Genomic DNA, 24,115 nt, shown 5'->3' with positions numbered 1-24,115 from the left:
CTATTTACTTCTTCTTTTAATGAAGCCTTATTTTTACATTGTACTGGTAATACCACTTGCTAATTATAAAGCATTCTATGCATTCAGTTAAAGATGTTCACTCCTTTTGTAATGTTTCCTATCCATGTAATTTGATCAGTCAACTCCTGATTGTGTCTACTAAAAGGTTATGATTCTGTTTCTATTTCCCTGTCAAGCATTGCCTGCTATTCCAGTAATCTTCCTTTCCTGACCTTTTAAAGAAGCTATTACTGTACCATAATTGTAACCAGCATATTATTACTTCTCATATATAGTACTCTAATTGGGAAGGTGATAGAGCTGCAGCTGACAGCGATCTTGTAAGAAAACAAAAATTACTCACTAACCTCAGAGGAAAGTGAAAACAAAAATATTGTGATTTAGTCTCACGAGTCTGTCTTCTATATACCTGTATTTTTGACCATTCTGGTGTGTAGTCCTTATCCCTTGCTATTTCTTCACTTCTTTTTTTGGAAATTCCTACAGTGATGGGCAGGTGGCGATGGGGACAGGCAAAGGATGATGCTGGGGGGCCCTAATCACAAATTTGCATACAAGTGGTGTGGGAGTGATGGTCGTTCAGCACTGACTTGGAGTGATATAACCATCCATATTCTTCTTGTGCAACAGAGCAATGCTTTTCAGGGACAGCACTGCTCTCCCCAATCCAGGAAAGGGTGAGAAAAGGATTCCTAAACATTGTTCACTCCATTATTGATTTGCTAGTGTCCCACAACCAGCTGGTAATCCAATTGTGTGGTTAAAAATCAACATCACCCATAAAGAACACTGAACTCTGCATCCTGGAATGTCACACCTTCTGATGATGCCGGTGGGCTCAAAGGGTGCACTGCACTTATCAGAATAGAACTTGTCAAATACAACATCAATATAGCTGCACTGAATGAAACATGTCTCCCAGTCAAGTCCTGTCTTGATGAGGTCAGTGCTGGATACATGTTCTACTGGATAGGCAAGTCCACAGAAGAGAGGCATCTATGGGGGTGAGCTTAGCTATTCAGCCATCTATCTCACCTGCTTGAAAGACAAATTTATGAAGACAATTATTTATGAATTACTGTTCACTGATTGTGCTTTATTGGCCATAAACTCAGGGACATTCAGTTGCTCACTGATTGTTTTGCATATGTAGCAAAACATTTTGGGTTAATAATCAACCTAAAGAAGACAGAAGTTATGGTCCATCCTCAACCAGTAAGTACAGTACCTACTCTGTTTGTGTCCATTGACGATGTACCACTCAAAGCTATTGACAATCTTGTGAAATGACAAGGCAGTGTCATTTCACAAGATACAATGATTGATGACATTACAAAGCACATTAATACAGCCTACAATACCTTTGGACAACTTCAGTGTCATCTCTGGAACAAACACTATGTCAAACTACAGACAAAAATTTAAATTTAACTGTGCTGTTGTCATCACCACATTCCTCTAGGGCTGTGATATATGGACTACTTATCAAATCCAAATAAAATTCTTGGACCAATTCCACCTCTGTTGTCTACAGCAGATAACAGAAATTAAATGGCAAGATTTGATTCCAAACACCCAGGTCCCTGAGTACTGCAACATCACAGTCATTGAAGCTTTTATAGTGAGAACGCAGCTGAGATGACACAGTATGTTTGACAGTAGAATACCAAAGGCCATCTTTTATGGCGAATTGCAGACTGAAACTCACTATAAGGGCAGACCAAGAAAATGTTACAAAGACACGCTCAAGGCCAACCTCCAATCTTGCAATGTTGACCTCAACACCTGGGAACAGTTTAGCCCAGGATAAGATCTGATGGCATTCTGCCTCCTCAGAATGAAAAACTTCAGGAGCCTGCAGATTGCTGCCATCAAGGAGAGAGGTGTGAGGCATAAAGCTAAAAGCAGTGCACATTTGTCTGACACTGTCTTAATCTATGGCATTTCCAGACAGGGCTGCACGTCCAAAACTGGTCTGTAGCACAACCGTTGAACAAAACAGGAGAAATTATCATCACTAAAAATAAGCGTAATGAAATTCTGCTTATTCCAAAATCAGTTCCCTGTTTCCTTATGATCACGTGCTTATTTATTTCTCCATTACAATGACATATTTATATTTACTTGGTATTAAGCCAACCTTCACACCTCTGGAGTTTAGTTTTGGATCAACACCTGAAGTTTGTATGTATAGCCCAAACAATCACAGAGGTCCACAAGATCTTGCCATAATTTCCCCATCTTGTTTGCTGCCCTGGCAAAAGTATTTAGTTCCCTTCCTACATCTACCAGGTCTCACTTATGGACAGTAAACAAAGATGCTGTTCCCCTCCTCGGACAGCTGGTCTCCTCTTCATTGAATGGCACAATGGTTTGCTGATCCTCAAGGGACAGCTCCTTTTATAAGATTATCAGAAGTCACATGAAAGAAGGGGGACATTTGGTAATCTCTCTATGCATTGTGGGACAAAATTATTAATTTGTGATATTATTGGGTGAGATCTTGGCCTCATTGAAGGGAATGGCAAAACTCCCATTGATTTAAATAGGGCTAGGATTTCTCCTATTCTATTTGTAACCCTTCTGCCAGGTGGAGCCAACAGCAATAAGGGCCGGGTTCAGTATCTAGGGGTTCCTTTTCAACAATACAACACAAAACCTACTCGAGCCGCCACCCAGTGACCTGGGACAATTACACTCCACTCCCTAGGTGCCTCTAAGAGGAAATACTTCCCCTCTCGCAAACACAGAGTCTGAGTGTAGCAAAAAACTTTTAATAAAAGAAGGGACTTAACTCAGCATTAATTTGGGAAAACACCACAACTAGAGTTCAAAAATTGAACTATTGTACAACATGCTGAGGAACAACTTGCAAATGGGAGCACTGGTTGCAATGGGGCACTTATTTCGGCTGTGAATCAATGAGGGTCAGTACTACAGGAGGAACTCAAGACATCTAAACAAAATCAAGAACATTACAATTATGTTATTTAAAAAAAAATTCTGCTCATCAGAACTCTCTCACACACCCAAGTTGCTGACAGTAAAAACTGCAGGTTGTGATTCCAACTCAGTGGCAGTGTATTGTTTAGAAATCAAGAAGTGGCCATGTCATGTCCAAGAGCCACGTGTCACACCCCAATGGCCCCCTCCCTCAGGGAGTCCCCGGGGAAGGCAGATCAGCAATGTATGTGGCTAATGCTGTTGCAAGCATCACAAAGCATTTTGGGGAGGGTCAAAGGTGTGTGAGTGGGGAATGGAAGATTCCTTTACAGGAGTACGAGAGGCCAAAAGGGGATAAAAACTTCTCCATCTGACTGTGAAATATTATTGACTCCTGATTTATTCCAATATATTATTGAGATTTAGATTTTTGATACTTGTGTTCTGCTATTGGTCAGAAATACCTTGAATAAATGTCTTGTCTGCTTATATTTGGTGATTTACATTCACATGAATAAATTTGAGGTTCAGTGACATGTCTGATATATTCATCTTTTCTAAAAATTGCAATCCTGCAAACCTAAACACAATCAGGACTTGGTTTAAGCTTGTGTTATAAATGCATCTGCAGTTTCTACACATTTTTGGAAGCTGCAGTAATAACCAATGCATCATCCATTGGAAGTCAGGTAGAATTGATCGTAAGAGTTGCCAGATAGATGCAAAATACCTTACAGAGATTTATTAAAGGGCTTTGATAATGACAGCCTTACCATCTATCCTGGAAGGCTGCCTTGTCCTATTAGTTGTTACTGTTATGTGACATGTATAAACAAGCAATGAGTCAGTGCCTTGAAGTTTGTGGAATGAACCACTCAGAAATTATGACTAAAATTCCATTTCTCAGTCAGAACATGACTCATGATTTCCACTGAATGTGGTGACTTGTAATCTTCTGATTTATTTGTTTTTCAAACATGTCAGTTAAACTTGTCAGACATAATTTTTGTTGGTAGATCATACCAGAAGCTTTGGCTTCCAAGTCTAAAAATGCCATGAAGACATGTTGAAGCCCCAGTATGTCTGAACAGGAAAGGTGGCAGCATGAAATGCAGTGGACTCTACACATTAGAGATCTTGGAAAAACAGAACAGTTGCCAACATGATTGTTGGGGGTGTCTTTGAAAGAAACAAATGCAGCCCTCTGAGTGTATTCTATCCACTTTTGCCTCATCCAGTTTCAGGCCTAACAGACAACAGCTTGTGATTGATGGTATCCAAAAAGCTAATGAAAACAACATGAACACCTAACCTCTACTCTTTGCCCAGAGCAAATAGTCCAGCAACAAGATACGTGGCATTAATTACAGTACTAAGATTTAAAAGCATATTCAGGAAATTGGAGGAAACCCATTTCAGATGGCGATGTCTCACCATGGCCTTCTCAACAACTTTCCCAAACAATGGAAGGTTTGAGGCAGGATTGTAATTCACAAGGCAGTTAATGCTAGGTGAAGGATTGTTGAACAAAGGCGTATTCAAGTTTAAAGGCTACTTACCTCCAAAAGAAAGCTTTAATATACCCCTTCACTAATGGACCCTGCCATGAACCCTGCATTCACTAGCAATAAAAAATATGGGTCCATCTCACAGGTAGTTGAACAGAACTCACCTGGCACATTTCAAAATTGCAACTGCTGCACTAGAGGAAACTGATGTAAATCTGGAATAACTCCACTTACTTCAGCACTTGTAAAATACAGTGAGAGCTGACATGGAAATACTAAATTATAATACACTGAAATGAGATCAGGATCTAGGCCTTAGTATATCACAGTCATAAAATTTGGTCATTCTTCCCTACTCTTGTTTGTAATGTATTAGCACTGTTTTGTTGTTGTTGTTGTTTTGTTTTGGTTTTTTTTTTAAGGATGCAATCAACTTGAAATCTAGGCTGTATAAAATTGATCTTAAAAGTTGTTTCTGCACCTGAGACTGGGGAAACTTATTAACTGATTTATTATACAGGGAAAATTGTGAAACTGACAATGTAGAAAGTGCTATCAAAGGTACACAGTGCACAAACTAAAAATAGAACATTTTTTCCTCCAGTCTTTTTTCAGTTATAGTAATTTTGTAGATTTCTTGTAAGAACGTTAGACAAAGTAACTTCAGACAGAAGTGTAATTTTTAAGTTGTTGGTTGTCACAGGGCAGGGTTCTCTCAGCCTCAATTCCTACTGCGAACAGTTCTCTCACACACACTAGTGATAATTTCAGCATCAAGTGCTTTATAAATATTTATTCCCACATCATAAGGCTTTCCCTGAAGCCTTTACCTACTACCAAGGCAAAGGGCAGGAATGTGGGGTTGGTGGGGAGGGGAGATCTCTCATCACTCTGAGATCTTGTACTTTTTCTGGACCGTCCTTCCAGCCTTTCCCCCTCATCCTCCTATTTTGTCCTGTCTCTCTTTTAATTGTCCTCAGCAGATGAGCTGAATCTCCTTGTTGATTGGTTAATCACCTCATACTTAATCAATTGTCTTGTCACCTTGTCTCATGTGGGTATGCTTACCAAGTGCACAAAACGGTGGATCAGCTTTAAGCTATTCACACCCTGTCATGCTGGTATTTTAAATATGCATACACATGGGTAGATTGTCCCTTTGCATCTCACCCTGGATAAATACATATTTCCCCAGAAGGAGCTCAGTGAAGGCTCTCAATTCCTTTCCTGCTCCCACTTTGCCATGGGAGAAGGTGATCTGCTACTGGCCCTAGCTGTGCTGCCTGGTACATTGTAGGGTTAGAGCCAAAGCTCTTTCCATTCATAGATCCTTGTTGCCCCCTCCACCCATGTAGAAGAGAAGTAAGTACTGTGTGGACAGCCACTGCTCTACCTACCCATGTCTGCAGAGGAGGTTGTACAGGAGAATTTGTGGCCCTTAAAGGGATTTGACCTGCTGTGGACAGGGACAAAGCCATCACTGTGGTTTATGCACTCCCCATGGCCAGGGAAAGTCTACACTGGAGCTGGGGGTATAATTTCCAATTCAGATTGACCTACCCATGTGAGCTCTGATTAAGTACATATCTAGAGTTTAAGATGAGTTCATACTTGAGGCAGCTAGCCCTTCCTTATGCTGCAGCAGCTACATGGCTATTTTTAGTGCATTCACTCAATCAGAGCTAGCACAGGTTTGTCTACCCAAGCTGTAAATTATACCTTTCAGCTCAAGTGCAGACATACCCTTATGCCCTTCTGTGGCTATGGGGGCCTGCACAACAATCTGGCACACCATAATTAAACCATAGTGGTAGTTGTCAGACTCCTCTGCCAGTTAGTGTATTGTTTGCTGGAGTTCTATACTAGAAATCAAGAAAATTGAATGCTAGCTTTCATCTGGTTGAAGGATTAGTATCTGGCATCAGTGCCCATTGTGAGGCAAAACCCATTGTAAACAGTGAGTCATTGCCATTACTAGAGGAATAGGATTATTTCAGTGATAACACAGTAATCTCTATTTTAATAGGTACACATGTGCTTCAGGTTTAAGAGTGGTAGCCGTGTCAGTCTGTATCAACAAAAACAACCAGGAGTCCGTGTGGCACCTTAGAGACTAACAAATTTATTTGGGCATAAGCTTTCATGGGCTAAAATCCACTTCATCAGATACAAAATGTAACAATTGGGTATATAATTCTCTTGTGTAAAAGAAAAAAATTTAAAGAAATGCAGTGATGTAGAATCAATCCCTCTAATTTCTCTGATGGCTACATCAATGCAATCAACAGAAATTGTTTAATCAAGGAGCTACTTTCAACAGAGCATCAATAAAGCATGTATATACTCATAAAATAGTATGAAGTGCACAAATACAAGTATGTACAGTAATTTTGTTGCTTGTTACAGCTAACTAGAGAGAAGGCAGGGACAGGTGGGGCAGAACTCCAAGCTCTAAGTGGTAAGCTATTGGAAATCATGGAAAAACAGAGCATTTTGGATCAGGTATTGTGAAAAGTAAACATCCACTTCCTATTACACTCATTTAGGTAGGCTCTGACTCAGGAAAGCAATTAAACACATGCTTAAGTGCCTCTGAAGTCAATGGATGAAATCCTGGACCTATTGATGTCAATGGGATTTGTGTCTTTGACTCCAGTATAGCCTGGATTTCACCCACTGACATTTAAGTATGTGCTTAGGTGCTTTCCTGAATCAAGGATTTACTGAGGATTTCAAGTGATTGTTAACATGACTCACATTTTTTGTATGAGTTAAACTACTGAACTATAGCAATATTCCTTTCAGATGCTATCTCTGTACTCTTATAAATATATGTGAAGCCATGTTACAGGGTCAGATACTGCTGCCATTCAAGTCAAAGGCATTTTTACCATTAACTTCAGTGGAAGTAGGATGGGCTATATGTTGTATCCCGTTGTCTGTTTGGTGTTTTAACAAAGAATAATAATAACCTCTTTAGTCTAAATATCTCATAGCGCATTACAATGGTGAGTATGTATTATTAGGAACAAGGAATATTTGTAACCACAATTTTCCCCATTAAGTTCTTTTTAACCACTTTCCTTTATTTCCCCCATTCTATTCCAGTTTCTTTTCTTATACAAATAACTTTACCAACTTCATCACTGTCAAGAGACAAGTGTTAAGTTTTACATTTGGCAAATGATAGGACTGTGGATGCAGAACACAGCTGGAGTGTGTATAATGAGGCTGCAATCTTGTTGCTGATGTTGGAAAACAACAACATGTGTATATTTATATCAGTTTAATGAGGCCCTATTCAAAATCCAGCTGTGAAAATGTGATCAATCCCCACACAGTAACAGCACCAGAAAGTACAATTCTCCTGGGTTAAACCCAATTTTCACATACCTTGTTCTGCATCTTGTTGCTTTTCATTTCTAGCAAGCCACCACCAAAATGTGTAAGCCAAAAAAACTTTAGGAGAAAATTATTGAATTCCCACAAAGTTCCTACAAACAAATAACTTTATGAGTATTATGGATTTCTTTTCTTTCTGCTTAAAAAAAAGCAGAGCCATAAAACCCAATACTGAATTACTTCTGTAGGTGGTGCTAGAGATATTTTCATGCATTTGCTTGCTTATGAATATGTGTGATTTTAACTACATAAAAGCATGTTTCACTTGTTTTCATACATTTATATTTTCAAATTTGTATTTTCTTTTGATTAGATATGATTTTGCAATAGATCACAAATCCAGTCTGCACAACAGAATAGTGCCATTTTCCATTAGTTAAGTGGGTTGTGTAGGTAGCATAGCCTATGTTCAAATGGAAAGGTGGAATGTTCCACAGTTATTTAAAGTAGTGAAAAAAGTACAGATGGTCCTTTAATCCAAACTTTTGCTATCTTGGCCACTGAAACAAATGCCTTTTGAGTAAGGGCTTCCATTATGACTATCTCAATGTCATTTGTGAAAACAGACCATTGGCATTTGACCTATTAAATTAATGAAAAAAAGACAAGACTTTCCTTAAGACCACATTTTACTTATAGTTTGGGTACTAAAGAAAAATTATTTTTTGTTAAAGGTTTTCAAAGTGTAATTGTAAACAGGGAATTATCATTGAGTTAGTGTGTTTCCCATGGAGTCTGCAGGGATCAGTTCTTGATCCTACATTATTTAACATTTTTATCAATAACCTGTAAGAAACATAAAATCATGACTGATAAAGTTTGCAGATGACACAAAATTAGGGGAGTTGTAAATAATGAAAAGGACAGATCACTGATACAGAGGAATCCAGATTGTTTGATAGGTTTGGGCACACACAAACAATTGATATACTTCTAGGACCAAAGAACATAGGCCATACTTACAGGATGGAGGACTCTATCTTGGGAACCGGGGACTCTGAAAAAGATTTGGGTGTCATGGTGGATAATCAGTTGGACAGGAACTCCCAAGACAATGCTGTGGCCAAAAGGGCTAATGTGACTTTGGATGCATAAACAGGGAAATCTCCAATAGGAATAGAGAGATAATTTTACCTCTGTATTTGATGTTGCTACTGTGTCAAGTTCTGGAATCTGCAGTTCAAGAAGGCTATTGATAAACTGGACAGTGTTCATTGAAGAGTAATAAAAATTATTAGAAAAAATGCTGATGTAGCAATTGAGCTCCTTGAGTCTATTTAGCTTAACGAAAAGAAGGTTAAGGGGCGGGGCTTGATTACAGTCTAAGTTCCTACATGAGGAACAAATATTTGAAAATGGGCTCTTCTGTCTAGCAGAGAAAGGTATAAATTGATCCAATGGCCGGAAGCTAAAGCTAGACACTTTCAGACTGGAAATAAGATGTACATTTTTAATAGTGGGGGTAATTAGAACAATTTATCAAAGATTATGGTGGGTTCTTCATCACTGGCAATTTTTAAATCAAGATGGGATGTTTTTCTAAAAGATATGATCTAAGAATTATTTTGGGAAGTTCTATGGCCTGTGTTATACAGGAGGTTAGGCTAAATGATCACCGTGTTTCTTTCTGGCCTTGGAATCTATGCCTCTAGATTTGAATAGAAATCCCATTTGAGGGCTGGCCTACTCCTCTTGAAATTACGCTACCTAGTGGGAATATCTACACTCCATAATCAGAAGATGGAGTAAAGGTGGTCAGGACCAGCACAGAAACAGCTGGCAAATTAATTTTATTATAAATTTATATTATGGAAGTGCATAAGGGCCCCCATCATGGACCAGACCCCATTGTGCTACACATTGTACAATCACCTAACAAAGAGACAGTCTCTGCTCCAAAGAGCTTAGCATCTAAAGAAAAAAGAAGATAAAATGTGTGCGCACAACAAACAGACATGTGGAACACAGAGAAACAATGAGCTAACACTGGTTACTGACAATAGAGAGACACATAGCAGCAGGAGGTTGTTACCCGGGGTTATTTCAAACCAAAGCTCTTGGTAACTTTTACTCTGTGTGAGGTGGTGTCAGGAAATAAATCAGGGGAGACACGGCTGTCCGCCGATAGATGGCTGGCACAAAGAGGACAACACACGAGTGCTTTCACTTAAAGCTAAACTTTACTTAGTCTCAAGCACTTGCACATGTCCGCAACAGGTAAGAACATAAGAACATAAGAAAGGCCGTACCGGGTCAGACCAAAGGTCCATCTAGCCGAGTATCTGTCTACCGACAGTGGCCAATGCCAGGTGCCCCTGACATTGGAGTGAACCTAACAGGCAATGATCAAGTGATCTCTCTCCTGCCATCCATCTCCATCCTCTGACGAACAGAGGCTAGGGACACCATTCTTACCCATCCTGGCTAATAGCCATTTATGGACTTAGTCACCATGAATTTATCCAGTCCCCTTTTAAACATTGTTATAGTCCTAGCCTTCACAATCTCCTCAGGTAAGGAGTTCCACAAGTTGACTGTGCGCTGTGTGAAGAAGAACTTCCTTTTATTTGTTTTAAACCTGCTGCCTACTAATTTCATTTGGTGATCCCTAGTTCTTGTATTATGGGAATAAGTAAATAACTTTTCCTTATCCACTTTCTCAACATCACTCATGATTTTATATACCTCTATCATGTCCCCCCTTAGTCTTCTCTTTACCAAGCTGAAGAGTCCTAGCCTCTTTAATCTTTCCTCATATGGGACCCTCTCTAAACCCCTAATCATTTTAGTTGCTCTTTTCTGAACCTTTTCTAGTGCTAGAATATCTTTTTTGAGGTGAGGAGACCACATCTGTACACAGTATTCGAGATGTGGGCGTACCGTGGATTTATATAAGGGCAATAATATATTCTCCGTCTTATTCTCTATCCCCTTTTTAATGATTCCTAACATCCTGTTTGCTTTTTTGACCGCCTCTGTACACTGCGTGGACATCTTCAGAGAACTATCCACGATAACTCCAAGATCTTTTTCCTGACTCGTTGTAGCTAAATTAGCCCCCATCATGTTGTATGTATAGTTGGGGTTATTTTTTCCAATGTGCATTACTTTACATTTATCCACATTAAATTTCATTTGCCATTTTGTTGCCCAATCACTTAGTTTTGTGAGATCTTTTTGAAGTTCTTCACAATCTGCTTTGGTCTTAACTATCTTGAGTAGTTTAGTATCATCTGCAAACTTTGCCACCTCACTGTTTACCCCTTTCTCCAGATCATTTATGAATAAATTGAATAGGATTGGTCCTAGGACTGACCCTTGGGGAACACCACTAGTTACCCCTCTCCATTCTGAGAATTTACCATTAATTCCTACCCTTTGTTCCCTGTCCTTTAACCAGTTCTCAGTCCATGAAAGGACCTTTCCTTTTATCCCATAACAGCTTAATTTACGTAAGAGCCTTTGGTGAGGGACCTTGTCAAAGGCTTCCTGGAAATCTAAGTACACTATGTCCACCGGATCCCCCTTGTCCACATGTTTGTTGACCCCTTCAAAGAACTCTAATAGATTAGTAAGACACGATTTCCCTTTACAGAAACCATGTTGACTATTGCTCAAGAGTTTATGTTTTTCTATGTGTCTGACAATTTTATTCTTTACTATTGTTTCAACTAATTTGCCCGGTACCGACGTTAGACTTACTGGTCTATAATTGCCGGGATCACCCCTAGAGCCCTTTTTAAATATTGGCGTTACATTAGCTAACTTCCAGTCATTGGGTACCGAAGCCGATTTAAAGGACAGGTTAGTAAAAGACCCCCATTCCTTGATAATTACCAAAGCTGAGTCTGGCTCTCAAGTGGCACAGTGGCAAGCTTCTGGCAGCCAAATCTTCTGTCTGCCAGTGGGAACCGCAAGATGTAGCCAGAGGGAGAGTCCAGAAGAGTCCAACTACCTCAAATTTTTCTCCCTTATTTATACATTAGTAATAGAATGATATGTCCCTTAAAGAGAACTTGTTAAGCAAGCAGTTTCAATGGTCAAGCAAGAGGTTCCTTCTGATTATTGATTAACCAGGTGTGGGTTTTTCCAGAGTTTGCAGCCTTGAGGTCCTAATAGACATTCCTGGGGGCACATCCTGCTCTTCTAAAATGCATGTATACGCAACTTCAACACAATTCTTATCAGGAAGGACACGGGGTCAAGCTGCCCTTTCTGTGGCACCCAAAACCCCCTCCCCTCCTGCCTTGGTCAAGATGAGGCTGCTGCATGGCCATTTTATGGCCTGCTTACGTGGCTGTTTTTAGCAATAAGCCATAGTGGTTTCAGGCACTTTACTGGTTTGCTGACATCTCCCCCTACAAGGTGAGGAAGAAGTTACTTCAACACTAGGGTGAAGCAGAAGCAGCAGGGCTCAAAGTCCTGAGTAGTTGAGATGAGGCTAGAAAACTGGGGGATGGGAAAACAAACAGGAGAAAAGTGGGGAGAAAGAGTTTTGGGGGAAGAGATGGGGTCCCTTGTGTGGGGATAAGAAAGGCTCAGCACAGGAAATGGGATTCTTTAAGGACAGAAAGATGAATAGATGTCCCTGAGACGATAACTGAGTACTTGGAGAGAGAGGAGAAAAAGCAAAGAGATGGCTGGATCAAGAAAGTAAGAAGGGAAGAGAGAAGCCGGGGGGAGGACAGAAGCCCTAGCAAAGTCTGGTAGTAGTGCCATACCTTTAGTTTTTTAGAGTAGAAGGATGGTGCAGTGATTAAGGTGCCAGTCTGTTAATTGAGAGACCTCACTCCAACTCTCCCACAGACTTGGACAACTCACATAGTTCTTTGTGCCTCAATTCCCCATCTATAAAATGGGGCTAATCATACTTCCCTACCTCACAGGGTGTTGCAAGGATAAAAACATTAAAGATTGTGAGGTGATCAGATACTTAAGTAAGGGGTGTCCTAAAAGTACATCAATAGAATGGAGCCAAGAGGTGAGGAGGAACATCAGAGAATTGGGAATGGTGAAGTAAAGAAAGAGAGGGGAAGGAAAGAAGAGAGTCCTCTCATCAAAGAAAATAGAGCCAAAGAAAGGATCAGAAAGAGATGAAGGAAACACATATTTAACTTCCTGTTTCTGAGAAAACAGGCTCAATATGCTAAGTATTAATAAATGCTTTTTAAATTTTCACTTTTGAGATAATGGGAAAAGTAAAGTGCCTGGATGATCTTCTTTCCAGCCTAACATTTCAAAGGAGAAAAAACTCAATCATTGTGTAAAACCAAAGCCCAGAATTTTTGTCAGCCAGTGATATGCTGAATTCTAAGAAGTTTTGTATCGATATATTCTTTCTATGAGTTCAAGGAATGAAGATTGGGGGTAGCATTTGCTGTTCATGTTTGTTGCATATTTATTTAATATTTTAACCTTTGACTACATTTGACAGGATATCCATTCAACTGGGTTTTCTGTGGGGACAGGTGTGGAACACATTCTTCATACTCGTATCCACTTGTTGCCTGTAATATGGTGATGAGATGGCCATAAATAATAAATAACCACACCATTGTGTCATATAATCTAGCAAGATGAGTGTTCTACAATGGAGCTTTGTTGCCTGTTCCTCTACAGCAGGGGTTCCCGAATTTGGTTTGCAGCTTGTTCAGGGTAAGCCCCTGGCGGGCTGTGAGACACTTTGTTTACTTTCCCACACTCCCATTGGCCAGGAATGATGAACCGCAGCCACTGGGAGCTGGGAGCGGCCGTACCTGTGGACGCTCAGGTAAACAAAGCGTCTTGCGGCCCGCCAGGGGCTTACCCTGAACAAGCCGCAAAACAAGCTTGGGAACCCCTGCTCTACAGCTTGCAAGTATATTACCAACGTGTTCTAAGACAGATCAGTGGAACAAGGTCTAAGTGAAATGAAAGAATTACAGCAGCACCTGAGCAAGACTAAGGAAACAGTTATCCACATGGTAAGCTGCAGTGCAATTAAAATCACAGCTTCCGTGATACAAAAGGATTTTGAACTGCTCTATTTTGTTTCTCAAGCACAGAACTGAAAACATTGCTTTGCCACCATTAACTGAAAATAGGAGGAAAACTGCAAAGAATGGAGCAGACAATCCCCAGAACTGATGGTTATTTCTAATACTAAGATTTACCAAGCTCGCAACAAAACAGTTTCCACAATACCTTACTGATTACCCAGAAGCCAAAAGTACAGCTCCCTTGGGCTCCCCGCAGACAGCCACGTCAAATATGATGAGGATTACTTAAAATCTTGTCCATCGTATAAAATTTATTTAAAAAAAGAGCGTATTGGTTAAAGGATCATTATACATATAGACATGAATAAAGTTCTTAGGTCAGTTTCATAGAGAGATGGTGAGCTTTAGAGTTGCAAAGAGTTCTTTCAGAATTAGTCCCATATAGTCCAATGTTCAATATCAGGGTGATCCAGACTGGAACTGGAGATCTCAGTCTTGCGACTCAAACTTCCCCTGACAAAGCTTAAGCAGATTTGAGATACAGGATCAGGGCCCTAGAGTTCTTTTTGTAGTTCCTTGGCAGCCTCCTGAGAGCAGGCATTCCTGGAGTGAAGCACTGTGGCTTTGAAGTAAAACCACCTATTTCCTAAGCACCACCGGTAATTAGCTGCATGGATTGACATAAGGCAACTGCCATTTACAGGTAGTTTGCTACATATTAAAAAAGAAATAAAGGCAATGATATTACTACATTCACAGTTCATCTAAATGTTAACATCTTTTGATCTCTGAATTAACAGAATACGACGACAGACAGGAAGCGTTTACTTACATTGTTAACCTCTAAAAATATCTATGTAAATACACAACAAACCCATAATCGAATACTAATATGTCTCTAAAGGTTGAATCTGGGTCAATTAGTCTGCTAGTTGTGTAACCGTTTCTGTCCTGTTGTCACAAGGGGAAGAACTGAAATAAAATTAACTAAATTGTAGAGATATGGGGTGGCAATAGTAGACCTTAACATTAAGATGCATAAATTAACAAATAAGTATATATTAAAGAAATAAGATAATTGTTTATAGTTTAAAAGTTTGGTAATTTAAGTGTGCGTACAGTGTTGGCTGTGTGCGTACAGCCAAGGACAGTGAGTTGGCAGTTTAAAGCAGTTTGGCCTATGGCTAGCATGGTGGTAGGCAGATATGGACTGAGGTCAGGTAAGAGTCACTCCAACACTGTAGGAAGGGGTCAGTCATCCATGCTCACTCATTCATGCTCACCAAAATTAGGTGAGGGTCACTATCTAAATTCCTCTAAGCTGTGTGGCCACACAGCTGCCTATTAAGCCTGACACAGAGGCTCAGTGCTGCAGCGGGGAGAGATGCCTCTCTCCCAGCGTGGACCTGCCAGCCCTGGACTTGCCGTGGCTGGGGGAGAGGAGCCCCTCCCCCATCCCGGCCTGGCCCAGGCCCGCCGGAGCTTCTGGGGAGAGGAGCCCCTCCCTCGGGCCAGCCCAGCCCTGCTGGAGCTGCCCTGGACTTGCCGTGGCTGGGGGAGAGGAGCCCCCCCCCATCCTGGCCTGGCCCAGGCCCGCCGGAGCTTCTGGGGAGAGGAGCCCCTCCCTCGGGCCAGCCCAGCCCTGCTGGAGCTGCCATGGCTAGGGAAAGGTGCCTCCCCCCAGCCCTGAGCTGCTACGGTGAGAGAGGGCTGGGAGGAGTCCTCTTTCCCCACTGCAGCCCCGGAGCAGATTGCAGCCCAACCCCCTCATCCCTGGCCCCACCCCAGAACCTTCACCCCCTGCACCTAACCCTCTGCCCCAGGCATGAGCCGTCTCCCACACTCCGAACCCCTCGGCTCCACCACCACCACATGAATTTTCTTATGTGCACCAATATGAAGGTGATGTGTCACACATCACCTCCATAATGGTGCACATAACAACATTCATTCTGCGCATGGACATAAAAATTAGAGGGAACACTGGTCACCAGCCGATAATAGTAAACATCCCATAATACTAAAACTTGTTATGTAACAACTTTGATTGACAGTTAGATTTAGCAGTTGTGATTGGTCCATACTTATAAACCCATCAGAGAGGATTTAAAGATGAATGGAGGATGTGTATGCTAATGCTAGGATTGGGAAACAAGCCAATCAGAACAGGCCAAAAATTGTATAAAAGACAGAGCAAGCAGGCAAAAATCAGTCAAGTTAGGAGTAGAAGAAGAAGGAGAAATTAGAAGAAGGAATCAATGGAAGAAGAAACTGCAGAATAGCAACAGCAGCAGGCTGCTGGGACAGAGCAGAAGGATCCTTGGACAGAGCAGAGGGAAAGAAGACTATGGAGCATAAGCATGCTAGCTATAGTATAGGATCAGGGCCGGCTTTAGGCCGATTCGCCCGATTCCCCGGAATCGGGCCCGGTGCCTTTTAAATTTTTTTAATCACCCCGGCGGCAGTCTGCTCGGGGGTCTTCGGCAGCCCCGCTCCCCTGGCCATAGCGCCGGCTGAAGCGCGGCAAGCCCCGTGGCCCCGCTGTCCTGGCTGGAGCTCTGGCCGGAGCTCAGCAGCCCCATAGCCCCGCGACCACGGCCGGAGCTCCGCCTGGAGTGCGGCAGGCCCATGGTCCCACGACCGCGGCCGGAGCTCCGCCTGGAGTGCGGCAGCCTCACGGCCCTGCGACCCTGGCTGGAGCGCAGCAAGCCCCACGGCCCCCCTCCTCCGGCCGGCAATTGGAAGTGCTGCCGAAGACTGGGAGCACCGCCCAGTGAGTGCAAGCCCCACCCCCAGGAATCGGGCCCCGCACTTGCTAAAGCTGGCCCTGTATAGGATATAGACTAGAAGTAGGGTTAATGAATGTTTATGCTTGGGCTAATAAAGAGGACTATCTGTGGCGTGTATGTTTGTTACTATGTATAACATTTAGAGTTTATTAAGATTACTGTCAGTGTCCTTTATATGACTGATCACCATGTGCAGAACATAATCACTCAAGCCATTTCAACTGTATAACATTACAATATTGGGTACTTTGGCTTGGATACCTCTGCTATGGGATTTATGTTTATGTTTTTATTTAGGTTTAAATTAATAGTATTAGAAAGATCCGTTACACTAAATAAAGAGAATACTTTGTTTTGGAAAAGTATTGGCTGGGTGTCAGTCCCTTGCGCGGAAGGTTGTGAAGTGAAGAGATCTCGCCTGTTCTGGGGAGTTTCTGGAAGGGCACAGAGATATCCTTGGTAAACCCTGACAATTTCTCTAGGGAGGTTCGCCTCCTTTCACCTTGCAAGAACAGCTTAATGGGTTAACATCAGTGGTGAGCTGGAGCCGGTTCCCACAGGTTCCCAAGAACCGGTTGCTAAAATTAGACCTCTGTGGAGAACCGGTTGTTAAAGGGCCAGGAGGTGGGCAAAGAACTCCGGTCCGTGGGCCGGACCATCCTGTTGCTCCCAGGATTCCCTGGAGGCTGAGGCTCCCCCGGCCCTTCCCCCACTTCCCCCCAGCTGCAGCATGGCCAGCCGCCGGCACCAGCTGGGCAGCTCAGCTGAGCTCTGGAGTCATCCTGTTGCCACTTTTTTAGAGTCCCGGCAAGGTGTGGGAGGGGGTCCTGCTGCAAGCTCCAAGGCTGGCCAGAGGGGAGGGGAGGGGGCAAGTGGGGCAATTGGCCCAGGCCCTGAGGATGTCTTCCCCCCAGCCACCCCCCACAGAGCTGCAGCATCACCAGCAACTGGGCAGCTCAGCTGAGCTCCTGAGTTGTCCTGCTGCTTTGAGCTGACTGCAAGGTAAGTGGGGAGGGGGCTGCAAGTTCTAGGGTTGCTGGGGGCAAGTGGGGCAATTTGCCCCAGGACCTGCAGGGGCCCCCGGCCCCTCCCTTAAATCAGAACTTTTTATAGGGAACTGGTTGTTAAGATTTTGGCAGCTCATTACTGGTTAACATTAGGGAAACCTGGAAGTAAGCAACAAAAGGGCTACTCTGGGACCCTTGGGTCTGTTCTTGGAGTAACATCTGAATGCAATTATCACCAAATGAATAATGTGAACTCTTTAGGGAACTGAAAAAAATATTAGTTAGAATCATAGAAATGTAGAACTGGAAAGGACTTCAACTAGTCCAGTCCCCTGCACTGAGGAGGGACTAAGTATCATCTAGACCAGTGGCTCTTAATCTTTACTGCAGCCTGCACCCCTTTGGTTCTCAAAATATGTTCTCACACTCTTTATCAAAAATCAAAATATGTTCTTGCACTCCTTAAACCTAAAAAATATGTTATTGCACCCCTTAAACCTAGGTATATTTTTGTTTGTATAGTACAGTAATCATTAACAAATGTATAATGTTAATAAACACATAGGTTTGATTAAACAAAGTTGTTGTATTTATGTGCCTTCATTTTAAAGTTGCCAGTGATGGTAAACCACACAACCCTGAGTAAATTGTTCTAGTGAATAATTTTCCTCACTGTTAAAAATTTATACCTTGTTTCCAGACTGAATTTGTCATATTTTTGCAGATAGTCTCATTAGCTTCAATGGGATTGCTTACATGAGTAACTATTACTCACATAAGGATCTGGTTTATAATGCGCACCATACAATGCTATGAATTAGTTATGAGTTAAAACATCAAGCACAATTGTCAATGGTAGCTTTAAATTATTAAGAGATGTGGAATTGCAAATGTTTATTTTCAGAAGAAAATTGAAATAGCTAACTGATAATCAGCCTACTTGGATAGTTTTGTTTGACTACATTACAAACATTTTGCATACAGTACAAGTATCCAAGAGTATGCTACTGCTTTAATACCTCGGTTTCCAATTTGTAATACTGTAACATTATAAGCCATTGTAATGGGAACAGTTTAACATAGCTGTTTCCGTTTTCTGTAATTACTTGGATTGTATAATACACGCTTTATATTCTGGGTGGCTGCAAGAGGTGCAAAGCAATATTGTTCACACAGTTCCCTGTATTATTATCTGTTGTGACTAGCTTGATAGAATAAACATCAAGAAGCCTCCAGGGTTCTTTCACTTCATTCATTTTATATTATTCCATTTAGCAATAGCAGTTACAGCTCTGCAGCCCTAATAAATGTTCAAATGAAGTAATGTTATAGTTCTAAAAGAAATAAACCTGCTGAGCCAAACATGATCATATCCATGTTCCATTGATGGACATACACAATAAAATGTACATAACAGCATCTACTTGCCAAATGATCAAAGTGAAGCAAGGTTGAATCACTTCCCAAAACAGCTAATACTTGTTGTTCCATTTTGTGTGTTGTATTTAATTCTAAGTAATTTCATGAATATAATTATATGAATATAACAATAAAAGGAAGTTCTTCTTGCACAACACAAAGAGTTTTCCTTTAAGAAAACACTACTCTATCTTTTTATATTCTTAAGTTTCCCCCTATTCCTGTCTGAAAGTGTTTTTTATTTGCTTCATTTAATAGAAAAGCAATGATGGATTCATATTTGACGTGCATATTGATATGGAATATCTGAAGAACTTAATATCCTGGCAAGAACTTCAAAGTGTCTTCTTCTTCCTACCAGCATCATCTAAACCTTGCCTTACTTTCGAACCAACTGCTTTTCCTCCATATCCCTAGGATGGAGGTGGCTAGTTGGCTGTTAGTCAATATATGCATGTTACACATTTTATATGTGTTAGAAAAAAGCTTTATATTCAAATGGTTTTATGCTTACTCTTGTTTACTAATATTAAGCAGAGGTGGCAGCACCCCCTGGTTTGAAGTAGTAATAACAACCAAATACATGCTTTCTGCTTTCAGCACCCCCACTATAAAAATTGTTCCAGCACCTCTAATGCTAAGTATCCCATAACACTTTGCAAAACTGATGTCAGCTTTGTCATGAGTAAATACAAAATCAGTCAAAATCAAGTGCAGGTGTCTTCACAGGTAACTGGTTTGGAATGTAGTATCCAAAACAGAGACAAGAAAAAGTACAGAATAAAACAACAAGTTAAGGAACTGTTATTAACTGGTGGGTTGGATTTTAGTGATGTACAGAGAGTTTTGTAACTTGTAAAACCATACGATAAATAACTAGTTTAAATTAGTTTAAATGTTGTAAGACCTTGAGTGTAAGACAAAAATGCTGCAAGGTAAAAATTTTGTCCCAAAAGGTGGGTATGTATTTCTTTTTTTCATATTGTACTGCTTTGTTTTTAGACAATAAACTTGGCTAAGTTTGGTTATTTGGTCTCAAACATTTTTAAGAACAAACCACAAGTGTAGTCAAACTATTGGCTTACAATTAAGCAATAGTGCCATCAATAAACTCATCATATTAGAGTCTCTGTGTTCTCATGAATTCCTCTAGTGGTCTTATATACAGCATGAACCGTCATAAGTATGGCTCATATATAGTGAATACATTTGGACAGGAGCAAGATAGTACTTGTCCTAGGCTAGTTGGCTTTGGCATAGTCTTTTCTTGGCATGGGTGTTGCCTTGCTGACTTTGTTACCTGGGCTTTTCTGAACCCAAAGCTCTTGGTAACTTTATTCCTTGTGAGGTGGTGTCGGGAAATAAATCAATGGGGACACAGCATGTCCATCTGATAAATGATTGGTACAGCAAGAATGCTTTCACTTAAAGTTTTTACTTTATTTAGTCTCCAGCACATAACCACACAAGCAACAGGTTTAGAGCACCCCAAATCAATAGTTACCCCATACATCTGGAGTGATCTTCTAGTGTTCAGTGACAGATTTCTGGTGGCCAGCCTTCTGTCTGCTGCTGGGGATCTTAAAATGAATCCACAAAGAGTCGATTTAACTCAGACTTTTTGTCCCCTTGTATGCATGTTAGTGTTACATAGCTTGTCAATAAAGAAAAAAAAGTAGGCGAGAGTTAAACAAGAAGTTTCCAGCCATTAATTGAACAGATGTGTTTTGCAGAGTCCACAGTCTCATGGACAAACACACACCATAATAAACAGACTTCCTGTGTTTTAAAGCTGCATACTTCAGCAGTTTAAAAGAAGCAAAACTGGATGGAACAGGGTCATGCTCACTTCTCATGGTTATCTCCTTCCCCTCCTGGCCTGCCTCGTTATGCTAAGGTTTCTGCAAAGGCCTACTAGCTTAGCTGCATTGGGCAATAAGTGTAACAATCGATAATACAGTTACTGGCAGTGGCCTAGGCATTTTGCTGAGCTGTCAAAATCTCTCCTAACAACTTGTCCTTGTGTAAGTTTTCTCAATGATGTTTACAGCTGCTGTGTAGACAAAGGTGATGTTTTGACCACAGAATGTATCTAAATAGTCATAAAGAAGAAGAAATTATCAGTATAATGGATATACAGAATGTACTGCCTAAAGGCATTTAAGGAATAGCTGAAAAGTCCCTAAATTCTGTAAGGGCTAGATTGCCTTGTCAGCATATATGATCAGTGCATGATAATGGAAATAAGCCAATTAGAAAAGTGGTATGATAACATGAAAATACCATAAACAGCAAAAGTTATGTAAATTGAAGCTTACACATGCATATTATATGAGTTATATAAGATACATGCTTAATGTTGATTGGAGGAAAATATTGGTTGTAATTTGGATAGGTATAAATATGCTGGAATATAGGGGAATATTTGGTGCATTGTAAGAGAAATTTGTCATGACCCACCTATGCCCCAGGAGAAGGTAACAGGCTGTTGCCTTTTTTCTACCTATCTGTCCTTTGTTTCTATAGTAATTGTAACCAAAAGGTATGTTTTTGCTTCAAATAAAAGTTTAAATTAATCAACCTGAATGTCTTGGCCTGAGTGTGTTCTACCGCAACCAACAATGGGTGTGCACTTCAGGAGTAGTCCAAGGACTGCACAATCAGGCACTCTGTGTTTGAAAAGAGAAGGGAGAGGCTGGATCTGTGAAGAAGTCCACATCTGAAACCTTTTGAGAACAAGGAGTTACCCATCATGACTTCCTATGAACTGCCCATAAAATATAAGATAGGTTGGTTTGGTGACATGCTAGTAGGTTCACGTTACACTGGAACATGCGAAAAAAAGAAAGAAAGAATGGAGTTTGATAGATCTTTCATTGACACAGATAAATTGTAAGTAACTCTTATTGTGTCTCTCCAACTGTGTGATAGGAATCTATGAAAGTTAAAATCTTTTAGAACATAGTAGAAACACACTTAAAACTAATTAGAAAAAATTTTGGAACATTAAATAAGTTTACAGCCCTGTTGGAGATGAATGGGCGAACCCTGAAGAAAACATTCCTACTCTAATGTATCTTAAGCTGAATCACAGTAGCCTTAGCCATTTTATCTCAGCCACAACTGATCTGGGGGTATAGACATGGATAAATTCATGCATACAAAGAGGACTAATATGCCACTATGTATTGTCTAGACCTGAGAATCTTTTACTGTTATACACATTCTATTTGCCACTACCTTTGGTCAGATAATTCACAGATCTAGATTTTTGCCCTGTATTGAAAATAAAAGGAGTGGGGGGGAGTTGTAATATTTGTCTTATAGTGATACTATAAGTGAATAATACCAGTGCTTTTAACCTATTAGATAAATAAGTATATACTCTTGTATTATTGTCTACTATGTGATTTTGCTCTCATTTATTATGTGTCTATCTGGAATAACTCCATGGTATTCACTATAGTTGTTCCAGATTTACACAGATGTAAATTAGATCAGAATCTGACCTAACATCTTCATTTTGTCTTGATGGTTCTGATTAAAGCCTCTTTATCTCTTGCTCTCTCATAAAAATAATATAAACCCATACTAAAAGTATATAATTTAAAAGATACTCCCAGAGGTCTTTTTGTTGCATTCTTTCTTTTTATCCAAACATCCATCCATCCATCCATTTATGGAAATATATTATTTGTAAATCCCCAAAAGAGTTTATCTAGAAATAAAACAATCCGGCTATGTTTATTCATAGCATTTATTCATATCCTTTCAGAACTACACAGAGAATCTTGGCTTTGATATTTGGCTCTCCCTAAGATCTTATCCACAATCGAACAACTCCAGTTGATTTCAATGGGATCTTGGTCAAGCCTTAAAAGCATAAATATTCTCTTGCAACCAATGTAAATGTCACATATGTAGGTGAAGCAGATATTTGGAGGTGTTATATGCTATGCAGATCTGAGAAGATAATTTTGCCTTTCTATAATATTATTTAGTAAGGCCATTTCTAGCACTACTGAGGTCAGTAGGAGTTTTGCCTTGATACTGTTATAACATTAGTGAATGCAGGATCAAGTCCATACCGAATATCACTATCTTGTTAAAATGGAGCGCTGCATAGTTCAAAACACTTATAGCAAGATAAATTGGGGAAGGGGAATTGTGGGGTATTAAAAAATGATGTATAGCATAAAACCAATTCCACCTTTATCAAATTCCATTTCTAATGTTTTATATATTTTGTGCACTAGGCTAAACAATATATTTCATTGCAAAGCTAATACTGATAATTAACAAGAAAAATTTACTGTGCCTTTTTCTCCTACCACAGGATGCAAGTAAATCCCTGAAGTCAAGAGGAGTTACTTCTTCCTATAGTAGGAAAATAGGGTTCCAGTTATTCTTATTGTTTCCATTATGATTTATATTGTGGTAGCACCCCAAAGCACCTATACTTGTAAAATATGTTCAGAACTGAGGACCTACTTTTCTAGGTGTTGTATCAGTGTATAGTAAGACACAGGATATAACCCAAAGTGCTTACACTCTAATGTTATGTCTACACAGCCAGGGGCGTCTCTAGCCATTTCGCCACCCCAAGCACGGCAGCACGCTGCAGGGGGTGCTCTGCCAGTCACTGGTCCCGCGGCTCCAGTGGACCTCCTGCAGGTGTGCCTGCGGATGATCCACCGGAGCCGCAGGACCAGTGGACCCTCCGCAGGGACGCCTGCGGGAGGTCCACCGGAGCCGCCTGCCGCCCTCCCGGCGACCGGCAGAGCACCCCCCGCGGCATGCCGCCCCAAGCACACGCTTGGCGTGCTGGGGCCTGGAGCTGCCCCTGTACACAGCAAAGAAAAACCTGTGACACTGAGCCTCAGAGTCTGGGTCAATTGACTCAGGCTCACAGGGCTTGGGTTACAGGGCTCAAAATAGCAGTGTAGACATTCTTCTTGGGCTGGAGCCTGGACTCTGAGGCCAGGTTTTGGAGCCCGGGCTCCAGCCTCAGCCTGAATACTAACACTGCTATTTTTAACCCCTCAGCC

The sequence above is a fragment of the Mauremys reevesii genome, linkage group 3, assembly GCF_016161935.1.
Source record: "Mauremys reevesii isolate NIE-2019 linkage group 3, ASM1616193v1, whole genome shotgun sequence".
Taxonomy (NCBI): domain Eukaryota; kingdom Metazoa; phylum Chordata; order Testudines; family Geoemydidae; genus Mauremys; species Mauremys reevesii.
Note: the sequence above shows the minus strand (reverse complement) of the source record.